Source organism: Dermacentor variabilis, chromosome 2 (genome assembly GCF_050947875.1).
Source record: "Dermacentor variabilis isolate Ectoservices chromosome 2, ASM5094787v1, whole genome shotgun sequence".
NCBI classification, from domain to species: Eukaryota; Metazoa; Arthropoda; class Arachnida; order Ixodida; family Ixodidae; genus Dermacentor; species Dermacentor variabilis.
Window position 1 is genome coordinate 9147895 of NC_134569.1, and position 24808 is coordinate 9172702.

Genomic DNA, 24808 nt, shown 5'->3' on the forward strand with positions numbered 1-24808 from the left:
TCAGTGTAAATTTGGCGAACCCTTCTGAGATATAAATAAAATAAGAACGTCTATTATGACACCTTTGACATGTTAAGGATCACAACCTCTTGGATTTTGTCGGACTTAAGGTAATTGCGTTTGCCACAGCACTAAGTGTGTGTGTGAATGGAAACTGGAAATTGCCGTGACTTGAGTGAAACGTTCTCGAGCCAAGCACATGTGGCGCCAGAGCGACGCCAGACGATGCTTCGTCCTGACGCTCCAGGTGCGACACAGTTGCACTGCTGAGCCTCTACGCCGTTCTGCTCATAGTCACCAGGGCCCGTATTCACAAAACGTTCTTACGCTAAGAACGGACGAAAACGAAGTGTCTGCGAGCCAGGACGCCATTTCTCTAGTTCAGCTGTTTTCATCTCTCAGCTGTAATCTGCGTACATCTTTGGACGCGGATGCAAGTTGACGTCCCGGTGCCTCTTGCGGGAATGGCGACTTCAGCGGCGGCTGTGCCTAGGAAACGGACCGGCCTCCAGAGTGACACCGATAGTAATGACACCAGCGTCTACTCGCTCAGCAGTGAGGACTTCTCCGATGACGCCTTCGAGCTTCTGCGGAGCCGCAAGGTGAAACGAAGACATACCACCAAGGCATCCATGGCTCCGAGCACGCCAACGGTAGGACCAACTCAGAATACCGCAGTCAGTCCGATTCTATTTGTACCAGAACTCGCTATCGACAACCTGAGTCGACTCAACAGACAGTCTGTATCGGTGCAACTTGAAGCACTGGCGCCAAATCAGGTAACAGACGTTAGAGTCAACACACGAAAAAATGTGTTGGCTATCGACGTCATACATGAAACTGCGCTGAGAAATTCGACTAAAGTTACAGAACTAGATGGCGTTAAGCTGCGCACGTACATCCCCCTGAACAGTGATTCCACTACTGGTGTCATCTACGACGTGGACGTCTCCATCTTCAACGCTGACTTGCCGATTCTAGTGAAGCCTGCCGTTGATGGCGTCGCCATAACACGTGTGTATCGCCTTGGCACATCCCGCTGTGTGAAAATTATATTCAAGGGCGAAACTCTTCCTTCCCACGTCAAGGTGGGCCACTTTAGACACCCTGTGCGACCATTCATCCCAAGGCTACTCCAATGCCGCATTTGTATGAGGCTGGGACACGTGAGCGCCGTGTGCGAGAACACGAGAGTTTGCTCACGCTGCAGCGAGCCCCACGCTGCAAACTGTTGTGCAGCCACTGTTCTCAAATGCACCAATTGTCTTGGGTACCATGATGCTTCCTCGAAGGACTGCCCCAAAATGAAGAAGGAAAAGGCGATCTTGAAGCAGGGGGTGTTTGGATCAGACTGCTGGTACGATCTGTTGGGAACTCGGCGCTGACGCCCGTGGTTGTACCTGGGTCGCAAGCCCCAAGGGTAGCGTTGGCCTGGCGGCCTGGGGTACAACTCGAAGCATCCGAAGGTCCCGGCAAAGCATGAGTCGACTGGTAACAACGAAACAACTTGTTTATTTTAACATCGCAAAGAGTTGGCGGTCAGGTTTGACCGAAGTAGAGAGACGGGAGAGCACTTCACTCAACAGAAGAAATCGGAGCCCTCCTTTTGGCGTCCGGGGGCAGCTGTTTTTATACTCTCGCAGTTGAGGGCAAGAAGGAACCCCTCAAAAGACGAGCACGTGAATGTACAATGGGCTAATGGTGACGCACACTGTCGTAGCGATCTCGTAGCACCCTGTCGTGGCGCTGCGCACGATCTCGTAGCACCCTGTCGTGGCGCTGCCGGTCGGACACAATGACTGTAATGAGATCCCTGCTTTGGCATCGCCTGTTTCGGGCCCAATAACTGGAATGAGATCCCTGCTTTGGCATCGCCTGTTTCGGGCACAATGACTGGAACGAGATCCCTGCTTTGGCATCGCCTGTTTCGGGCCCAATAACTGGAATGAGATCCCTGCTTTGGCATCGCCTGTTTCGGGCAGAATGACTGGAATGCGAGGAGGATCCCTAGGCGGTCGCATCGCCGCAGACGCGCCTGGAAACACCTGGCGATGAGTGTTGCGGCGACGACGATCGGGCCAAAATGTCTGCCGCCCCGCCGCAGTCGCGCCGGCAAAACCACGTGTCGCAGGCGAAACGCAACAGGGGCGAGAGACCATTCGTCTCGTCGGGAGGCTGTTGCGGAAAGCGACGCCATCGACGCCGTCGGACTTCAAAGAACGCTGAAGAGTGCGCCCCATCCGACAACACCTCCTTCTTTTGCCCCCTAAGCCTGGCGCAATTCAATCTAAAGCTGACAAGATCATGGCGGAGAACAATACAACTTGGTCCGCGCTACTAAAGCAACAGCCAAAGCCAGAACAACAGCGGAAATCACAACCGAAGCCGCAGCAGATGCCACAGCCGATGCCACAGCCGATGCCACAGTTGGTGGCACAGCCGATGCCACAGCCGGAGCCGGAGCCACATCAAGTGCTACAGCTGACAATGGCTGTGGAGAGCACAGCGGGGGTTTCTGACAAATTGCCCGAAGAAGACCGGCAAGTGGTTAGATGCTCCAGTCTCTGATGAATACTTCTCGAATGCTCTTGAATGACCTGCACACTCCGTCAGCTCGAAGCGCAATGCAAGTGCTGGATGCTCTCAATTCAGTAGTTGCAACTCTTGAGTAATCATCATGGCTCTCTCGCATCATCCTATTCGCAATGAAGTCAAAAAGGCTGGGGTTTAGCTAAACAATATACTGCCACGCACTGCAACGTACTGCTGACGCCCACCGGCTCCTTGGTCTTCACTGGTGACTTCAACGTGCATCAACAGTTATGCGGAAGCACCAAGATTAGCTTAAGATAGCAGAATGACGGCAGCCTAATATATCGGCGGAGCACTTGCTTGGATCTGACTGATTTACAGGTGCTTTTCTGCGCGCACACACAGTGTTCCCTCTATCCCGCTTTCCTCTTTCTGTTTCCCCTTTCCCTTCCACCAGTGTAGGGTAGCGATCCCGGCACTCGTCTGGTTGATCTCTCTGTCTTTCCTCTCATTGCAATATCTCTCTCTCCCTCTCTACGCTAAGAACCGGCAAACAGTGATGTAGAACATTAGCGAAGGCGATCAGCCAATGAATGACTGCACTTACGAAACGAAAGCTTTGTGAAGTCGGCCCCAGATCTTGCCCCGAGTTATTAGCACATGCTGTGGCGGCTCAAGGAAGCAGTGGTAAAAACAAGTTCAATCAGATGGAGAAGTAGATTGAGCGGTGTACTACTGCTTGAGCAGCCAAATATTTTTCCCACGGGAATATAAACAATTTGCAAGCATTGGAAACTTCTTTTAAGCATGAGGTAGATTACGTAAAAAAATGTTGCTAATGTGTTTCTCATTCGCTCAAATACCTATTTTATGAGGTAAATAAGTAATTTTATTTATTTATTTATTTATTTATTTGTTTGTTTGCTTATTTATTTATTTATTTTGAAAAGGTGTTTATTAGTCACCGGCGCTTGGGACTGCCCGTTAGCGCTGGGAACGGTGTCCCAGCACGAGCGGCCTTCAGGAGCAAAAGCACTGAAGAGGACGACTCGCAATATCGTTGCAATCCTTGTCTACAGTTTATTTATTTATTTATTTATTTATTTATTTATTTATTTATTTATTTATTTATTTATTTATTTATTTGTTTTGACACAGTGTAGCCCAATGAGCGACACCAGGACTGTGGAGGAAGTAAACATTCAAACTGTTCAAAAGCATGAAAAACAAGGCATCAAGCATTAGAGGTCTTACAAACGTCCTACGCAAGCAAAATAAAGCAAGAACGCAGGCAGGAAGGGTCAAAAGATTGACAATCGTTAATTTTTGCGACACGGTTAGGCAATGGCAAGAAACGAGTGGAGTTCCAACTATCAACGGAGCGAGGAAAAACACCACCCAACCGTTTCATCAGGCCATCCTTGCGAAAGAAAGCTCAGACGCCTGTTAGTGCGTGGCAGTATCATTCCATCAAGCATCGCGACCATCTCTCAGCACTATCCCATTGCCGCGCCTCTGCTCAGAGCTCCGTGCCGCGCTTTTTCACCTCACGCGTGGCGATAGTCGCTGCAACCACGCTACCACTACCTTTATCAGAGCAGCAGGAAATCTCTTCCCGAGCCTCCCTCTCAAAAGCATTTCCTTTCATTCAACGTCCTTTCATCTTCCTTTTCCGACTGTTGCGCGCTATCGACCTGCTTCTGAACCGCGAAGGCGCCACGGCTGTGGCAGCGCGTTTTGGAATCTGGCTTTCCAGTTATATCACTCAAGGAAGGAACAAAGAGCGCAGCTTTGTAGGGCTCACATTCCTGGTGTTGTAATATTCTGCCGTTGTCAGCTTATTTTTAATGTCTTTCGGTCCTCAGAACCTTGATGTCGGCTTTAACGGTGGCTGAGAGTGCATTGGGCCCACCCTCTTGTTTCAGCTTTCCTCCTCGCCTTCTTCCCGTTCTTTCAGTGGCCCAGGTCTGTCCGAGCCAATGTCGACATGCACAGAGAGGCGCTGCCGTGAGTGGCCTAATATCTTTTGTTGGCCGAGCTGGCAAATTAATGACCCACGCCTCCTGACCACGCGATGTGACCGACATTCCTAGCCGATGCCCCCTCTCCTTCGATTCCCCGTTGTCAGCCAGGACAGGGTGGGAAAGCGTGTCCGCCTGTCTTAAGCCGTGAGTTACGCTTAACGAACGCCTCCGTCACTGCAAGCGGAGCGACAAACACGTTCGGCAAGCGCCACTCGCGCGCAGAGGTTTCCTTCGAGCCCTGCAGATTACGCCTGGGGCCCTCGTTGACTCGCGCAAGCTTTGCTGCGTTGCGAATGTCGCGATGCACCGTGACACGAAGGCGCCGCGGTGCTTCTGTTCAACGTGAACAGCGGAATAGCAACAAGCCCACGGGGACGGGGGCTGGTCTAATGAATTTACGTTTAACTCAAGCATTCTTCAGGTCTTTGCAATACCTCATGGGCTCGGTAAACTGATTTCGAAGCACAGAGGAGGCGAAAGTAAGCTGGAAAAATATGCAAAAAATGGAAATAACACGCGAAAAAAAAGTAAAAAAAAAGACACGAACAATTCGCTTTAGTATAATTAGACGGATCACTGGCACTCAGGTCGCTTCACGCGATTAAAAAAGGATCACGAATGGAATACATAGGCAGCATCGAGAAAAGTTGTCTCCATTCACTCACATTCCGTTATTTTCTTAAATCACAAATATTTATCTTTTACACGGCCCATGTATAGATTGTACCTGAAATCCTAAGCTGGTAAAAAGAAGAACGATATCGAAAGAGGGAAAGATAGAAAGTACAACACGGGATGGTGAAATAGGAAATATAATAAAGTGGCTTGGACTCGCATCAACCAATAAACTGGCCGTCGCGCAGAAACGGCAAGTTGATTCGCGAGGAGCATGCACACGAGCCATAATCTGCTTTAGTTCGCGAGAAGCGCGTACCTCATCAATTATGAGCTGCAGGGCCTCGTCCGCGCCTCGCCCTGTTTTTTTCTCACCCTTCGACATTTATTTCTGTTACCCTAGAGAAACCAGGCCCATGACGGCGACTGCACGACGTTAACAAAGTACTTGTGTAAGCTCAGTTTTCGCTGCCCGGCTTTAGATGCTGAAGAGACGTTTCATGAAACACCAATCAGTGTCGTGCTCTCTATGCAACAGCCTTGACGGGACATCGATTTAAGAGAAGTAAGGAAACATCGTTCTGGCATGGCTTTGGGAGAACGATGAAAAAATGCCTTTTGAAAAATGCGGCCGCGAGAACACTTGTGAAATCTCCGGTGAAGCGTTTCCCTTGCTCTCTCGACCCAGCTTCCTATCTTCACTTTTCTGCCGCTAACTGCGCTTTAATCGCCAGCAGAAGAAAAGAAAAATAAAGCAGCAAAAGCCGCTTGTTCAACTCCTGTTCGTGCACTCCTCTGGGGATCGGCGCCCAGACATGAAAGAAGAGGCTGCTTCCAATATGGGGAGCAGCGTCTACTATGTACGTCTGAGAAAGAAAGCTCGAGTGGAGATGTAATAAAAGCGTGCTGTTAAAACACCATAGAAAAAATACTCTAAAAGAGAAAAAAAATTGACATCAAGACTATGGAAGCGTGCCGACAAAGCATGTTTTGCTGGAACAGCCGACGCCGACGGTATTCCAGAACTTTCTTGCGTTCCCGACCGGGTCCATTCATGCTTTATGTTTTTTTTTAGTACCTTTTGTACCATTCGCTTTCCTCCTCTCCAACGCTCTTTGCAGGTGCGATGCGTTGGCCGCGGAACGCCGATGTCGCGAAAGAATCGATCCGCTTCGGGAGGAACCGGATCACACGCGAAGCCCAATCAAAAGCCGCCGTCTGCTATTCCGAGCCACGGTGGCTGCGTCGCTGAACATGGCGGCGCTCTACTCCGCTGGGATAAGAAGGCAGAAGGGAAAAGCGTCAGCCGAGAATGAGGTCAGAGGTGGGGAGAGGTCGGCCCTCCGTGCGAAGCAAGCCTAGTGCTGGTCCTCCCTATGATCACTTTCGCGTCTGGTGGGCGCAGCAATGCGAAGAACCTTGGGCACGTCAGCAGAACGTTTCGCCGACTACTCGATCCCAGAAAGGACGTTGAAGGTACAGCCTCGCTATTTTTTAATAGCGTTGCGCGAGCGTCAACCGGAAAGCCGATCAACGCCGTGCAAATGGCCAAGAGTATACGCAGCCCCGTACAAGTGTCCACGGCTGCGCTGTTCTGTTAGGCGCCATCGACCCCTGTGCTTTCTGCTGCGTAATCGGTTACTATGTTTTTTTTTTCATTTCTTTATGAGCACCTTACACAGGCACGTGGAGAAAGTGAGCATCAAGGAAGTCGAGACGTGCCCACAGGCGTTGGCCTCGCACGTGCTTAGACTAGAACATGTTTTTCCAACTAGATAGATAATGTAACTGTATTGCGCCAACTGGCACTGTAAAGAGGCGCTGTGATCACAGCTTCAGGTATTTAAAAAATTGACAGTAACTGAAGTACCCTTCCGTCAGAGCATTCAAATCCACCTCAATCGAGGACAATCCACTTTAATCCGCCTTAACCTATTTTAATTCATGTTCATTCACCTTAATTCACCTTAATTCATTTTACTCCACCTTAAGTCACCTTACTCTAACTTGTTATAACCTTAACTCACTTTACTCCACTATAATTTATCTTAATTAACTTTAATGCACGTTGATCACTATTAATTAACGTTGAATTGAACAGGCTCTCAGGAACGGAGGAAGCCTAAAAGCAGTGAAGAAGAAACTAGGAATAGGCAAGAATCAGATGTGTGCGTTAAGAGACAAAGCCGGCAATATGGTTACTAATATGGATGAGATAGTTCAAGTGGCTGAGGAGTTCTATAGAGATTTATACAGTACCAGTGGCACCCACGACGATAGTGGAAGAGAGAATAGCTTAGAGGAATTCGAAATCCCACAGGTAACGCCAGAAGAAGTAAAGAAAGCCTTAGGAGCTATGCAAAGGAGGAAGGCAGCTGGGGAGGATCAGGTAACAGCAGATTTGTTGAAGGATGGCGGGAACACTGTCCTAGAAAGATTGGCCGCCCTATATACACAATGCCTTATGACCTCGAACGTACCGGAATCTTGGAAGAACGCTAACATAATCCTAATCCATAACAAAGGGGACGCCAAACACTTGAAAAATTATAGACCGATCAGCTTACTGTCCGTTGCCTACAAAGTATTTACTAAGGTAATCGCAAATAGAATCAGGAACACCTTAGACTTCTTTCAACCAAAGCACCAGGCAGGAATCCGTAAAGGCTACTCAACAATAGACCATATTCACACTATCAATCAAGTGATAGAGAAATGTTCAGAATATAACCAACCCTTATATATAGCTTTCATTGATTACGAGAAAGCGTTTGATTCAGTCGAAACCTCAGCAGTCATGGAGACATTACGGAATCAGGGTGTAGATGAGCCATATGTAAAAATACTGGAAGATATCTATAGCGGCTCCACAGCCACCGTAGTCCTCCACAAAGAAAGTAACAAAATCCCAATAAAGAAAGGCGTCAGACAAGGAGATACGATCTCTCCAATGCTATTCACAGCATGTTTACAGGAGGTATTCAGAGACCTGGAGTGGGAAGAATTGGGGATAAAAGTTGATGGCGAATACTTTAGCAACTTGCGATTCGCTGATGATATTGCCTTCCTTAGTAACTCAGGAGACCAATTGCAATGCATGCTCACTGACCTGGAGAGGCAAAGCAGAAGGGTGGGTCTGTAAATTAATCTGCAGAAAACTAAAGTAATGTTTAACAGTCTCGGAAGAGAACAGCAGTTTACGATAGGTAGCGAGGCACTGGAAGTGGTAAGGGAATACATCTACTTAGGGCAGGTAGTGACCACGGATCCGGATCATGAGGCTGAAATAACCAGAAGAATAAGAATGGGCTGGGGTGCGTTTGGCAGGCATTCTCAAGTCATGAACAGCAGGTTGCCACTATCCCTCAAAAGGAAAGTGTATAACAGCTGTGTGTTACCAGTACTCACATGTGGGGCAGAAACCTGGAGTCTTACGAAAAGGGTTCTGCTGAAATTGAGAACGACGCAACGAGCTATGGAAAGAAGAATGATGGGTGTAACGTTAAGGGATAAGAAAAGAGCAGATTGGGTGAGGGAACAAACGTGGGTAAATGACATCTTAGTTGAAATCAAGAAAAAGAAATGGGCATGGGCCGGACATGTAATGAGGAGGGAAGATAACCGATGGTCATTAAGGGTTACGGACTGGATTCCAAGGCAAGGGAAGCGTAGCAGGGGGCGGCAGAAAGTTAGGTGGGCGGATGACATTAAGACGTTTGCAAGGACAACATGGCCACAATTAGTACATGACCGAGGTAGTTGGAGAAGTATGGGAGAGGCCTTTGCCCTGCAGTGGGCGTAACTAGGCTGAAGATGATGATCAAGATGATGATGATGATGAATTAACGCTGTCATACCACTTACTATATTGTGTGTTAATACGCAGGTCATACAAGACGCTGATGACCTCAGCTCCTCCCCAATGGCTGCACCGTTACGGGCACGACGACGTACGCACTAGGCCACACGCTTACTCAGCCATATGGCTGCAAAATGACGTATGCAATGACGCACACACTAGACATACATTTAGTCAGCCACAACCGTGGAGCCGACGTGGCGTCGATGAAGCGTGCTTGTCTCGCACGCTAGATTCCAAACCAGACCGAAATTACCAAATTTATCTCTTCAAAGGCAATAATTCACTTTGTTGACATGAACCTCGCCGAGAAATGCGATGACAGTCCGATAATTTGCTGCCGTGCTTTCACTCTTTGCGTGGTCGGCCATTTTTGGTGCCATCGCTTGATCACGCCGGATTTTCTGCCTCATGGCACATATAATGCTTTGGCAATAATAATCCCGTTACCGATCGTATCAGCACCGACTTTTTATCAGCAGTGCCTCCTCGAGTGCCAAAAGAAAGCATAGAGGTTTAGATATATAGGTCATTGCAGAGCGTGTCCCAAAGAAAGGCTGCAGACATACTGGGTATAACGCAAGCCACTGTTTACAGAATTGTGCAGCAGATAAGGCTGGTGATGCAGCATGGAATCGTGCTCGCAAGACTACTGAAGAGGAGGACTCTGCATTGGTTGCCCTTGATGATGCTAATTCCTTCACGAGAGCTAGAGATGCGTTCGGCCTCGACGTCAGCATGGAACTAGCGCGACAACGCCTTTTCGAAGAAAGTTTAAATAACTAAAGTGCTGCCAAGATGCCACTACTTTCCAATGAGGCGAGATCAAAGAGGTTTGCTTTCGCTCAATCCAATTTTCACTGGGCTGCAGATGACTGGCGAAACGTTGTCGTCACAGATGAGTCCACGTTTGGCACACAGTGGAGCGAAAAGCAGATCTGCCGATGATGAGGCTTCATGAGGCGCGCATTATTTCTCAGCTGTTATTGCGCATAATTCCGCGCGTTTTTTATTCATCCTTCTTACGGTAATTGTACAGTCATCCGTCTTTAGAACAGCGTGCACATAGACGTACGTCGAAAAGTGCCACAATATTTAGCCTAAGTAGTCGCTTTGATAGTTTTCAGTTACGACCTCCTCTACGTTCAGCAAATGAGGGCCAGTGGGCGCAAGATCGTAGGGCACGATAACCAAGGATGGCTTTGGATCTCTCCGCACGATTAACGGACGAATGTGCAGTGAGTCCATATAGAAATCATGAATCAAGGCCTCCTGCCCTTTCTGCTAGACGGTAATTTTCCAGCCGGCTAGTACTGACTGCAGCAAGACTTGTCGCCAGTCCATACATCGCGCGCCGTGCGTGCGCGCATGGAAGCCCTTGACGTCATGACACTAGACGGCACCATTAGGACCTGATATGAACATTATTAAAAATATTTGGCCTAGAATGAAACACAACCTGTCAAAGATGCAGCTCCAGCACATAAGTTGTGACGAATTGTGCGCTGTGGTTGAACAACAGTGGGAGACCCTCACAATGGATCCCGACCTTGTTCCAGCGCTCTAAGACTCGCGTTTTGCTGAGCTGGTCCAATCTTGCTGACGCTTTTCTTCGTATTGAGTGATCATGCAAATGCATAGAATGAAACACTTTGTTATTTTTTCAAGTTGATTGAACAGAATAAAGCTGCGTTTGTGACGATGACAATGGACCTTCATCAAAGGTTCATTCCATGTTCATCAAGGGGGCATTCCACGCCAACTGTCCCAGCCATGGCGCTCGAGCAATATCCATATCTCTCAAAAAATTACAGAACAGTTACGCGTATATAAGCATTACATGCACACTATCTTCCTAAAATATTTTGAGCGGAAAGAGCTTTTTGCGCCTGTGAATGCCTATTGAATTTCACGAAACGGTGGAAAACCAGGTGCTGTTGTGCCCGGCGTTCCTTCAGAGTAGCGGATGTCACCCCAGCGACATGCAGTTGTCACGCCTCATCCTTCATTTCTAGGCAGCTTGCTTGAAGATAGCAACGTCATCTCTCCTGACCGTCACGAAGAGCCCATCAAGGCCATTATGGTCGGCCATTCACTCCGCTACAAAACTCTGGTCACGGATGAAGCAATTATGGGAAACGAGCCGACGGCCTCGTCAAATGTGATGTTGAGCGTCCACGCCGGAGATGAGGTTCGTGCAAGGATACGATTCTACACACATGTCAGCCGCACAAATTGGCACGACCACGCTGGAGACGGAGTCAGCGCATGATTCCAGTTCCCCTGTTCGTGCCCAGTGATGCGCATGTGCTTCGACAAAACTCCCGTTGTAGGGAAAGGGCAACAAACCCCTGGATTGGTGGGACCTGAGGTCATCGGCCTCCTGACGCCGGATTGGAGGAAGCGACTCAACAATGACGACGCAGGCCATAAAAAGCGGATAGAGACGGCTGTGGGAAGGAGAGAGGGGGACGCTCGGAAACAGTGAGACACTCGGACATGCAAAGACGCTACCATAGCGTGCTCCGATAGTTGGAGCCGGATTGTAAAAATCAATCATGTACTTTTTTTTAATATAATCCTTTTTTATTTCTCTTGAACGTCGCTCAGAACCCTTTCTCCCGGCACCTGGAACGGCACCATCTATGGAAACTACGTTGGCCGCCCGGACCTTCACAACAGTGCGAAACAAAAATGTGCCAAAAATCGACCGTATCAGGCATCTTTACACACTTTGCGTTTGAATGTTGTTTAAACATTGTGCTTTCATTATAAAAGTGTTTGACAAAATGCGTTTATGATTTTTTTAATCATTAACACCTACGTCAATATGCGCAAATTATTCCGTTGTTGAGAAATTTTTCACAAAAACCGGTCACTGAAAGAAAGCTAGAATTATTTTTACAGAACTGCCCCTAACACGTCCTATGTTCTAAAATTTTATTTCGACGATGTGCTGCGCCCAGGCTCTAATATAAAAGGCTGACTTTGACAAAAACTGTATTTTTCCCTCTTTTGAGACGTTGAATGATGTGGGCGAGTTGGTTTAAGTCCTGACGTAGTAGGCAAATTCGGTGGTCAGGTGCAGCCAATAATACTCCTCTTGTATCCTCCATAGCGTACAAGAGAGAGTGGATCTTGTATCCTCCATAGCGTACGGGCTAGGCGTTGCATTTACTAGCTCTTATGCATTCCTTATTGGAACTGCCAGCAGCGCCACGTGAGACACATGTAGCTGTGAAGAGACGCCCGCACACATTATCTGTGTCTGCCCGAGCTATAGTACCGAGAGGCAAGTGATGTGCAGAGTGCAGGACCAATTGGAGAATCGTCCGCTATCAAAATCTAAATCACTAGGCCAGGGTTCCCACAAGACATCCGCGAAGAAGGCCTTAGTCGCTTTACTAAGATTCCTGCGGTATACGGGCTTTCACGATAAACTTAGTGAACGCCGCCCCCTACCGCTCTATAGAGTACGCGGTTGGTTTGTGCTCGTCTCTTTCTCTGCACTCTTGTTATCCCCCTACTCCTTCCCCCCGTGCAGCGTAGCCAACCCGAACTGATTCTGGCCAACGTCCGTCTCTCTATGAATCCACTCTCGATAGCGTACGGGTGTATCCGAGGTTCCTAGCGGTCAGACCATCACGTAAGGCGTGCAGTACTTATTGGTGCACTGCTGAGGGCACAACATGAAGGTATATAGTTGGCGCGGACTGGTGAGAAGTTCTTGTTTGCGAGAACGTCGTCTTGCAGGGAAAATGAAGACAGTCCTCGCCTAAATACCCTAGGGACAACGTCGGTGTTGCCTTCAAAATACTCGACGAGGCTTTTTAGCTGCGGGGTCGCGCGTTGCTGTTCAGTGAAGTCTACCGTGCTTATTTCGACCGGTTAATGTAAGCAATGACCCTTTCTAAAGCCTCTTTCCATTGAACTAGGTCGGCGCTGAGGCCTAGGCTACCTGCGTCAAGTGGATTTCGGTGGCGGCGTCTTCATCGAAGTGGGCGAGAAGTGGTGGTGACTGCAGGCTTCATTAGGCTCTTCAAATGCTTCGATTTGTGGCGTTTCCGACTTGAACGTGAAGTCAGATGTGAGATATGTCAATGGCTCGGCGATGCGTGGAAAGTACTTGGCAACGCACCTGTAATAGGTACAAAGACCAAGGAATGTGCGCACTCCGTCCTCGTCGGTGGACTGTGGAAAGTCAGCGACGGAAGATGTCTTCTGCGGGTCAGGGAGGCCTCCAGATTTTCTGAAGACGTGGCCTAGGAACCGAAGTTAATCATAAGCGAAGCGGGACTTTTCAGGCTTTTAAGTGAGCCCTGCTGAGTTGATGTCCTCTAAGTGCTTCACGGGACAAATGTCTGTTCTTTTTTTGTCTTTTACCTGCTCCTTTTTCCTCTGTACGGCAGCGCATATCTCACCTAGCTTATTGGGCTTATTGGTCTTATTAGCTTGGGCTTATTGGGTTTATTATTAAGCACAATAAGAACAACCGTTTTACTGACTGTCGCGTGGGTGTGGTTTATAAGATTCCCCTTAGCTGTCACCAGTTCTACGTAGTGCAAACGGGACGTTGTGTCAATGAGAGACTAATGGAACATGAAAGGTTGTTAACCGGCGCATCGCCTTCTAATCTTTCCTTACATTACCAAGATTGTAACTGCACGCCAGAGTTAGATGAATGCGCGATATTGTACAGGCATAATAATGAAGATACGCGTCTTATGGTGGAGGCATGGCATATATATAATGGTGGAAGTGGTGGAAGCCTTCCATTAGTTTGCATAAGGAAGAGACTAAGTGCCTTAACAGTTATCTCTCACGTAGACCGGCACATGTACCCGACTGACACGTGGTGATACCATTCCTGAGCTTGCGCAGATGAGTTTTGTGTCTTCTTTCTTTTTTCGCCTCAGTGCTCCCTTGAGTTGATAGTCGGCGTTCGTGTTGTCCACTTCTCTACTTTTGTGTCCTGTGTGCACGCCTCACCTCTTTTCTGCATAAATGCGTTTTTATTGTGCTCACGTGAATATTCTGAACTCATTTATATAGCATTTTGGAGAACAATCAATGAATTACGTTCTAACTATTTATCTCTCGCAAAGGTCGAAAAAACTCATTTCGAGAAGCGACACGCGGCCATATTTACACACGGTTATAAATAGTTCATTTCGCTTCATCTGAGTGGTAACTACGTAAATTCTACAACGTAGTGGATGAAAAAATCGCTAGTGTAGAAGGCACCATTTTTCATCTATAATTTACAATTAGCAGGACCTGCTATCCAAGAGCATGTCATGGAAAAGCGCAACGCGCACAATGAAGCCGCGAAAAGTCGCAGGAAAAAGCGGGCCTCAGGCTACTTTGTGCTTTATTTGACCACAGAACTAACTTCTTCTGGCCACGATTCGTGGATTCAGAACTCGCTGAACTTCGACTTATCCTCATCATTGGAGAATCATCGAGTTCACTTTGAAATATCCGATGCGTCAATACTTAATAGTCCAGTTCTAATTATATTTATCATAAGAGTGGTGCCTAACAACAGCATGCTGACGAATAGCAATAGAAAAAGAAATACGATGATCTAGTCCTAACGATTATATAGTGCCCCCTTGCATTTAATTAGGAACCGTGTCATTTGGATAAGAGTTATACACACAAGATTATTAAACTTGCTGTATATTTCTTCCGTTAGTAAAGTAAAAACGTTATTGGCATATGGTTATGCGGGCCATCGCTCATATCTGTATTGCGCTATTTAAGCAAAATTTAATTCCGCCTAAATTATATCGGTCAGATGGTATTAGAATTCTGATATACATATATCCAGTTTGCGAACTCAGGGGCAACCTCATAATTCCTTTTTTTTATCTTTGTCTTGCGGGAATAAATTATTTTCTCAGAATATGCTAACTCCTAAGCTGCTTAGAAAAATTACTCCTACGTTGGAAAAAAGAAACTTTCTTCCTTTTCCTGTAATCCCGCATTGCAGAAGAGTAAATAAACTCGATCCCTCTTTCAAAAGAAAGCCGGCTGAAGTGGGAGCAGCGGAAAAGCGAAGGCGTTCCGGGAACTCCTTCCTGAGTAAACATCTGGCGAAGCGAGGACTGGAGCAAAATGGACCCGCCGTTCGGTGTCTTGTTGATTCCCCCGGGCAGGGCAGCGCTTCCCCGTCCTGTTGACGTTAGCACATTCAAATGAAGCCCTCCACGTATGCGCCTCCGTTCGCACGTGTTTTTTTCTTATACCATGGACATCATTTGCTGGTTCCCCTGAACGCGCCCAAAGCTGCAACTCTTACGATATTTATAACGCAGGCTATACAGGGTGTCCCACATAATTTGAGACAAGAAATTAAAAGTTAGAGGCGTGTCGGAAGCCAATTGAACCGAACGCATACAGTTCGCAATAGTCCATAGTAACTCAGACATTCTTTTGTTTTTCCCATATATCACTAATTAATAAACTTTAATTACCCAACATTTTAATGATTGGCTGAGGACCCCGAGTATGGTACGCATATTTCTGGAGCACCTTCAAAAACCACCGATCGAGTTGTTTCTTTTACGATACGTCTTACGTAATCGTTTTTTCTGGGTTGCAAAGAAAGCCCCCGAAATATCAAAAAGTGACATTACGGAGCGCTTGCGCCGTGGTATCGTGTTGCTCTCACGCGTGCGTTCGGTGAACAAGGTCGGCTCCGGTCAGATGACGGCGAAAATGCATGCTGCTGGCCGAGCGCTGCCGATGAGTTAAAGAACGCCCTGCCGCTTCTTCGTCGCCAGTCACAATTTTCATAGTCATTAACAACGTTCACTTGTTCCTATTTACGCTTTATGCAATTTTGTTGTACTTGTTCACCCATTACTCAGTCTTCATATGGGGCCTGTGGTGTATTTCTAAATAAATAAATAAATAAATTATAAAGCAGCGAGATGATAGAGAACTTCATGAGCCAGATTGCGTCAGTGTGGCTAGCAAGTTTATTTTTGCGAGTGTTAAGTCATGAGGCCCGCGCGCATTTAATCCGAAACAGTAAGAAAAAGGTATGTATCTGAGTACACATCATGCAAAATAAATGTAATTGGCCCTGTAGAATAATAAAGGAGCTCTTGGCGACATAGCAGCGAACCTACTCTGCTGAGTCAGTGAGGCTAGGTCTGTCTCACAATATGCCGCGTGGTAAACTGAAAAGAATAAACTGGGACAAAAAGAAAGGCGCTTGTAGGAATCTTGCGAAGCAACCGGGGACGGCATTCCAGCATTATCGAAACGAGTCTCGCACTTTAAATCGAAACTATAGAGAGAAATAGTGAGTTGGCGAATCACTTCTTTAAGACTCAGCTGGCATTATAGTTGCGGAGAAAAAGTCGCTTATTATCGTAAACAACGAAGGCCAGGTTATTCCCTCGTGAATTTCGGGCCTTAGCAACAGCGACGGTTAGGAGGCTGTGACGCATGTCTGGAGTGCTATCGTTAAAAACCATCTTCTTAAAACTCTGCGGAGAGTCTTTCGTTCTTTTTCAGTGCAATGTAATCCTTCTATATTGATAAGCTAATAAATCTAGTTCCAAGCGGATGTCATATATATCTCTTGACGTCACAAGGAGTTATAGCGCAAAAACATGAAGCCCGCCTTTACTTTCTTTTAAGTCTTAGGCCATTTCTAGCTTACTAAGACTACCATGACATTTTTCGAACTAAAACTTTTAATTGACTGATCCAGCCGAATTAATTTTCCTCTACAGGGTGTCCTTAATGTATAGAACTAGCTTCTTATGGACGAAATTCTTCACGTGACTTTCAGTACATCATCACTCATAACCAAAACTGCACCAACTGGAATGATAGTGCCCTTTATCCATAATGCCAGTGCATATATTTGCAGCCCAATAAGATCATGGTCGAGTTATTATCACTTATAAATATTAATAAAAACCGTTTTGTCACCTCGTTTAGCTACGCTTTATAGCGCGCAATCACGGTAGCACAGATGTTGGAATTGTGCTCCACTGCGGCTGTTACGAAGGAATTTTACAGTTTGCCCAAGACTTCCTAAAATTTCTTCCAGTCATGAGTTAATTCAGAAAGTCGTGTTATCAAGTTGAATGAGCGGAAAGTTTCGCTCCCAAGGTAACGCAGCTCGCAGCGTGGGAATATCGAATACGTGTTCACTAAGTATACCTTCTTTCTTTTCAATCTCTCCGTTGATCTGGATAATTTAGTACGTGTGGCTTCCCGCAATATGCACGCTTTGCATAATTTTGCATGAGGTTGTTTGAGGGTTCGTAACTTTCAACACGCGCGTTCGCATATTTTCCTTAAAGACTCCTACAAACTACCTTAAGCTTGAACTCATTCGTTAGGTATTTTTCCTTGAAAAACTTCCAGAAGCACAAATAATATAAATATATCGTATTCACAAGTACACGCTCTCAGGAAGTATGTCCAGTACACATAGACTTCGTACTGAAGAAAAGCTTTTCAAATTTCTGATTAAAGTTATTATTACTCAAGCATCGTCTTTGTCGAAAAAGAAAAGAATAATAACAAAGAAAGTAATAATAATAGTAGCATATCCATTCCCGCCCCTTTCAAACACAGTCCTAATTAACACTCGCTTCTCATTTACCACACACACACACACATGATATATATACATATATATATATATATATATATATATATATATATATATATATATATATATATAGCGTTTCCTGAATTTAATTAGTAAACCGAAGTAATTTCCACTATGTTCTCCTTGGTGTTTTTTCGCTGCTTAAGGTATGATTACTGAAAATTGGACCCCTCGGTTCTTTTTCTTTTCGTTCATTACATAACGAGGCTCTCGAATCCAGCCGTCAGGTGGCATGTGTGGATTTATTGACCAGTTGTCTTCACCCAAAAATATCACGTGCTCGTGACGCCTACGAAGAAGCCATAAGAGAAGAGCCATGAGAGCCATATAAGAAGCCAACAAATAAAGAAACCAAGGGCCGCACATGGGAAATTACTTATACTTACTAACTGAATAACAAATTATAAATTAATGCAATTGAAAGCGGATGAAAGGGGAAGAGCACCGGACGTTTAATGCGAAGATGTGGGATCATTACCTACGTGCGGGAAGTTGTTTTTTCATCCGCATTCAATTTCATTAATTTATAATTCTTTATTTTGGTTAGTAAGTACAAGTAAGTTCCCCTGTGTGGTCATTGGTGTCTTTGTTTGTTAGCTTCTTATGATATTATTAACAAATATCAGGCCTCTCGGTTAACCCTCTTTCTTCTCGTTCACATATACATGTATGTAGTTGTGGCTGAGGAAATCACGATTCCCCCAGTAGTAAAATGAAGCAAAAGAGAGTACGACGTACGTTGTATTTGCAGACTAAATTTTACTGACGTTTCAACTGGTGGCCTCCCTTGACTGACAAAGGCTGGTCCACCAGCGGAAATGTCAATAAAATATACTGTGCAAATATAATGTACGCGGTACTCTCTTTTACTTGTATCATTGCTTGTTGGCTTCTTATGAAGCCAATAAGCAATGATACAAATGACAGGATAGGGTAAATTACTTGCAGTTATAAATGGAATTAAAGAAATTATAAATTAAAATGAAAATCAAAGTGGATGAAAAACATTCACAGTGGCTTAGCTCGGCTATGCCAGGATATACGTGGCGTCAGCTAAGGTTCAGCTGGTTATTCAACGGCGTCAAGTCTTTCGTGTGCCACAGTCTGTCACACATGTCGCACACATATCCAAACGGATTGTTTACGAAGTCCGTCCCGAAGGTCCCAGCCGCACTGGCGCTTTCGCTAAGTTTCACCGTATAGTCAGTCAATCGGCGAGCCTTGACGTCATCGACGGCGTCTTGTTGTTGCTGCCTCTGAGATGGTCGGGCACGTCGCTAAGCCTCCTGGCGATGCCACTTTGATAGACGTTCCTCCCTTTGCCCCGGTGTCTCCGTAGCACGTTTAGCCTTCTTCTGCTCGTTCTTCCTACGCTCAACCGCTAATTGCCAGGCAACTACTTCGGGATCCGATGAGTTAAGCTTCTCCGCTCTTCTGCGCCGCTCAGCAGCAATTTTGCTATCCTTCTCCATGGCTATACAAAATTGGCAAACGCCCCGCTATATGTATACCTCCACTGATACCTCTGCGCATGCGCACAAAATGAGAGGCGCTACCAAGCGGCTCCAGCGCAGCGTCAGACTTGGCTACAGCGCAACGGAGGCGCACAGCTGGGCACGCGCCAGCGCCAGTGCGTCTGCCTCGGCTATGACGTCACTCCTCTGTAATGCGCAGACCGGCAAGGCGCGCGCGGTGGCGGATGAGCGCGCGCCAGCTGTGCGCCGTGTGACGGCACTGCTACTCGCGCATGCGCAGCACGGCTCTCCAGGAGCCATGCGAAACTGCTCAACCTCGGCCAGTGTAGCCGACTGGCCGAGACGCTGGCCGAGACTGGCCGACACGCTACAAAACAACATTCCGAAGGTGGGATAAGAACCCACGTCTTGGCATTACGCGTGCGATACTCTTACCAATCGAGCTACCGCGGCGCCGTTTTCCCGACCACTTGCCGGGGTATTTATGTTTTTCTACTGGAGCTAACTATGTCTCCACTCGTACGAAAACCCAATGGGGTCACCAGAGACGAACAGCAGCCGGATTAGGTACGTTCAAACGAAAAAGATAAATGCATACGTTACGGAAAGCCAGCGAAGTTGCGCAAGCACATCGTGAAACAATGTGCACAGAATCCTCAACAAAGCACAAGCAAGGGCGCATCGATTAAAACCCCCCGGGAACCACGCATACTGGGCTGAGTTCACGGAGCACAGCGTCACACGCTGGGCCGATTTTTGGACGTACGAGAGATAATTCTGGCAATGAGCCTCCCAAGGTGACTGTCGACCCGTACCCAGAATCTAAGTTAGCCTCGAAAAGGTTCATTGAAGAGTTTTCGAATGTGAGCTTTGTTCCACAATGTAGGGACTGTGTAAGGGATTATATAGTGTGGTGCAAAAGGGGAAAGGGTAACGAAACAGCGGAATGAATTATTTTGTTTGGCGGCGCGATGTTCTCAGTAAGGGCAGTGATGTGGTGGTGGGACGCGATCCCTTCTACATCTGTAGTGTTGTGAAGCATTTCAGTGAAGTTCAGTGCTTCTGTCTATGCGGCGTCTGGGTTGGAGAGTCCTTACAATGGTACCCGGTTAGTGACCTCCCCCCCCCCCCCCCGGCTGGGTCATGAGCGTGTTCATTACCACGGAGAGAATCCAGTTGTCCAGTCGATACACACCCTGTGTAAGGCTGTGGGATGTAATGATGTGAGGATAGAGTGTGTGCCGTGTATCACCATTCCTTTTGCCAAACTCCTGCGGGCAGTTCGCCAATCAGTGACCACTGGTTTTGGGTCCGTGCGTTGCCGATATGGTTGGAGTGCGTATGATGACCAGTGCGATAAGCAGCTTCTTTCATTGTGCCGCAGTCCACATTGTTAGGCGTGGCCGATGCCCTCAGAGTATCTCTGCTATCCCGACTTGGCTACAGCGGGATAGCAGGGCAATGAGAACACGCACTCAGCAGCAGCAGCGGAGCAGACAGTTGTACGGCGGCTAAAGACGCTTTTGACGAACGTTACAGGTTGGAACCGTGGCCTCAAACCAGTGCCTGAGACGACGAAAGCTGGAGCGGACGAGCAGGATCGATTAAATCAACCGGAGGCCACGCAGACCATCACGTGGGGTACACCAACTGCTTCTGCCTACAAAAGGACATCGCCCCCTTGGACTATCGCACACGCACTCAGCAGCAGCAGCAGCGGAGCAGACAGTTGTACGGCGGCTAAAGACGCTTTTGACGAACGTTACAGGTTGGAACCGTGGCCTCAAACCAGTGCCTGAGACGACGAAAGCTGGAGCGGACGAGCAGGATCGATTAGATCAACCGGAGGCCACGCGGACCATCACGTGGGGTACACCAACTGCTTCTGCCTACAAAAGGACATCGCCCCTTTGGACTATCGCACACGCACTCAGCAGCAGCAGCGGAGCATACAGTTGTACGGCGGCTAAAGACGCTTTTGACGAACGTTACAGGTTGGTCTGTTATCTTAGCCTATAGACGGCACTTTTGTTCTGTTACGTTTCCTGCTGCTGCTGGGTGCACTCTGTGAGCGAACTTTACTAGTGTGCTGGGTGCTATGAATGACATATGTCCAGCATGCGATGGCAGGATTCACGAATCGGAGTCGTGGTTGCTGTGTTCAGAATGCAAGGGTAGTTACCATATCGGCTCATGCTCTGCGGTAACTGACAATGCTTTCAAAAAGAAGTTTGTTGCTGCAAAAAAATCTTGGATATGCATGACGTGCAAAGCGTCGACTCGAGGCGCCAATTCCGCGGAAATGCTGAATGAGACGTTAGAAAAGAAGTTCACCTCAGAGCTTGCGGCAATTCATCACAAGCTTACTGAGCTACTGGACATCAAATCAAAGGTTGACGCTTTGTCCCAAATTAAAATAACTGTTGATAGCATTGAGGAATCTATGAAAGTTATGTCCAGTAAATACGATGAAGTTCTTACTCAGATGACATGGCAGTCCGCAGATATCTCAGACCTCAGAAAGCGGGTTGTGAAGCTTGAGGCCCATGCTAAAGAAACAGACGTGGTAAAACTTCAGCATGAGTTGAACGAGCTAGATCAGTACAGCGGGCGCCTAAATCTTGAAGTGAACGGCTTGGCCTATCACGAAAATGAGAACCTTCTGGTAAAGCTCAACCAACTAGCAACTGAACTTGGGCTCCCACAGCTTGCCGAGTCTGACATTGAAGCCGCCCACAGACTAGCTTCTAGAAACGAGAGGAAGGGAGACAAGCCCAATACTGTGATGGTGAGGTTTTCATCTCGTCAAACTAAAGAAAAAATGGCTTGCAAAGAAAGGGCAATTGAAGAAAACAAAGTCAGCTATATTCTTCAGTGAAAACCTCACGGCTTGCAATAAGAAGCTTTTCTGGGAAATGAAAAATAGGGCTCTTGAAAATAAGTACGATTTCGCATGGCACAAGAATGGCAAACTTTTCGTGCGCCGCAGCCCGAGTGACAGGGTGATTAGAATTGCAACAGTGCATGACCTAGAAAAAAGTACAATAAAATGAAAGATAGCTGATCGGAAGAAGTGATTACGTTCTCTTCACAAACATAACAAACTACTATGACGCTGAGGCCTTCCAGAAAATTGCTTCAAGCCAGAAAAAAACAGTTATCACTGATTCACCTTAATGCGCAAAGTCTTCAAAACAAAAAAGAATGCGTCGACTTCTTTTTGAACAACCTAAATCACCAGTTTGATTTCTTAGATTTCACTGAAACATGGTCTACGGATAACCATGATACCGTGCCATTTACGAACTACAGTTGCGCATCAATCTGCCGGGAAAACCAAAGGGGTGGTGGTGTATCGATTTATGTTCATGACAGCGTTAAATACAATATTGTCAAAGAATATACTGTAATATCCTCTCACTTTGAATCTGTCAAGATAAAATGTCGAAGCCTTTTAGTAGTTGCTATATATAGGCCCCCTTCTGGAACTGTGTCTGATTTCCTTAATTTCATGGATGAAATGCTTGAGTATTGTGAACAGAATGGCGCACGCGTGATTGTTACAGGAGATTTCAACATAGATATGCTATCACCAAGCAACAACAAACTAAATTTTCTTGACAGAATGCTCTCTTTTGGCTACGAAAACACAACTCATGTACCTACAAGGATAACACAGTTGACTGAAACTGCCTTGGATTTATGTTTCACTAACTACAAAGATGAAATATGCACAGGGGTTCTAACACCTGGAGTCAGCGATCACCTGCCGATTTTTGCATTTTTGCCGTGGTGCGTAAAAAAACGAAATCCAGCAAATCCTACGCAGCGTAGACAGATTAACCAAGAAACAATTAAGCATTTTCAGAATGTTGTCGCTGACACTGATTGGAGCTGTATTTTCAATAATACTGACCCTGTGAATGCCTACGACATATTCATAACAAAGTTAACATACCTTTATAATTTAGCTTTTCCGATTGTGGTGCATAAGATCAACAAGAGGGCGAGAAAACCATGGATAGACGCTTCACTTTTGAAAAGGATGAAAGCAAGAGATAAGCTGTTCACCGAATTTATAAAAACAAAGCGCTTAGACTACTTGGCTGAATTTAAGCAGGTCAGAAATAAGATAGGATCTGACATTAAAAAGGCGCGATTTAGCTACTATGAAAAAAAGTTTGCTAACATACTCAATGATCAGAAAGCAATTTGGAACGCTGTGAACGATCTTTTGCAAAGGAAAAATACGAAGACTATCTCTCAGCTTCAAAGAGAGGGCAGATCTTGTTCAGGTACTTTACTTGCCGATATGTTCAATGAGCATTTTTTGAGTTCAGGAGCTTCTGATAATGGTGCTGTCCCATCTTACAAATCGTATATTAAAACACACGTCTCGGAATCTATTTTCCTAACTCCCTCGAATGAATCGGAAGTAGCCTCGCTGATACAGAATTTAAGTAACAAATGTGCTGTGGGTTTTGACGATATAAAAGCAGAACCTCTAAAAGCAGTTTCAGAACACATCAGCGCACCATTTGCACATATTTGCTACCTTATTTTGAACACTGGAACGTTCCCGGAGAAGTTGAAAATTGCTAGAGTATCCGTTGTTCACAAAGGTGGTAATGAAAATGACATGAATAACTACAGGCCCATTTCCGTTTTGCCCATTTTTTTTCAAAAATTATAGAACGTGTCATATATGTACGAATTGCAAACTTTTGTAGCTTAAAAAAAATTATAACCGAACATCAATACGGATTTCAGAAGAACAAATGTACTGAAAAGGCCTTATTATCTATTAAAGATCAAATTATTGAACATTTTGAGCAGAAACATCACACAATTGGAATATTTCTCGACTTTAAGAAAGCTTTTGATTCGATCAAGCATGAAATTCTTTTACAAAAGCTGAATGAATATGGAATAAGAGGTACGCCCCTTGATTTAATAAGAAGTTACCTTACTAATCGGTATCAGTATACAGATATGCAGCACTCGAAGTCACAAATGGGCAAGATCAAGTACGGCGTCCCACAGGGTTCTATACTTGGGCCACTTCTATTCTTATTTTATATATATGACATCGTAAACGTACCTCTAACACCAGATATTATATTATATGCCGATGACACCAACGTCTTCTTTTCGGGTCAGGATATGTCTACTCTAGTACAAGAAGCGAACCTTTGGCTTAGCAATTTGTCGCTATGGCTGAGAACAAATAAACTGGAATTAAACATTAAGAAAACAAAGTACCTAATTTTCAAACCTCGGAACCATTGTATTCTCCACAATACGCAGCTCACATTCCAAGGAGCTTTGATTGAGCGCGTCCAGACTCAAAAATTTCTAGGCGTTATCTTTCACGAAACATTGAGTTGGTCCAATCACATAGATAATCTTCGCACCCACATATCGCGATCCATTGGCATAATTGGCAAAATCCGATGTTTACTACCCCTCTGGGTGACAAAGCAGCTTTACTACACTTTAATTTACTCGCGCATACATTACTGCCTATTAATCTGGGGCACAACAACAAAAACAAATAAAGATAGTATTCACAGGCTCCAAAAAAGAATCTTGCGTATAATCGAAAATGTTCCGCGCCGAACGCCTTCTGCTACACTATTCCATAAACACAGCATATTAA

The 24808-nt window shown here is 46.0% G+C and overlaps 1 protein-coding gene across 1 annotated transcript in view; it reads right to left on the bottom strand.

Annotated features, from left to right (window-relative positions):
• LOC142571330 (neurotrimin-like) overlaps window positions 1–24808 on the bottom strand; it is a 420775-nt gene that overhangs the window by 308777 nt on the left and 87190 nt on the right. The gene's annotated exons all lie outside the window — the stretch shown is intronic.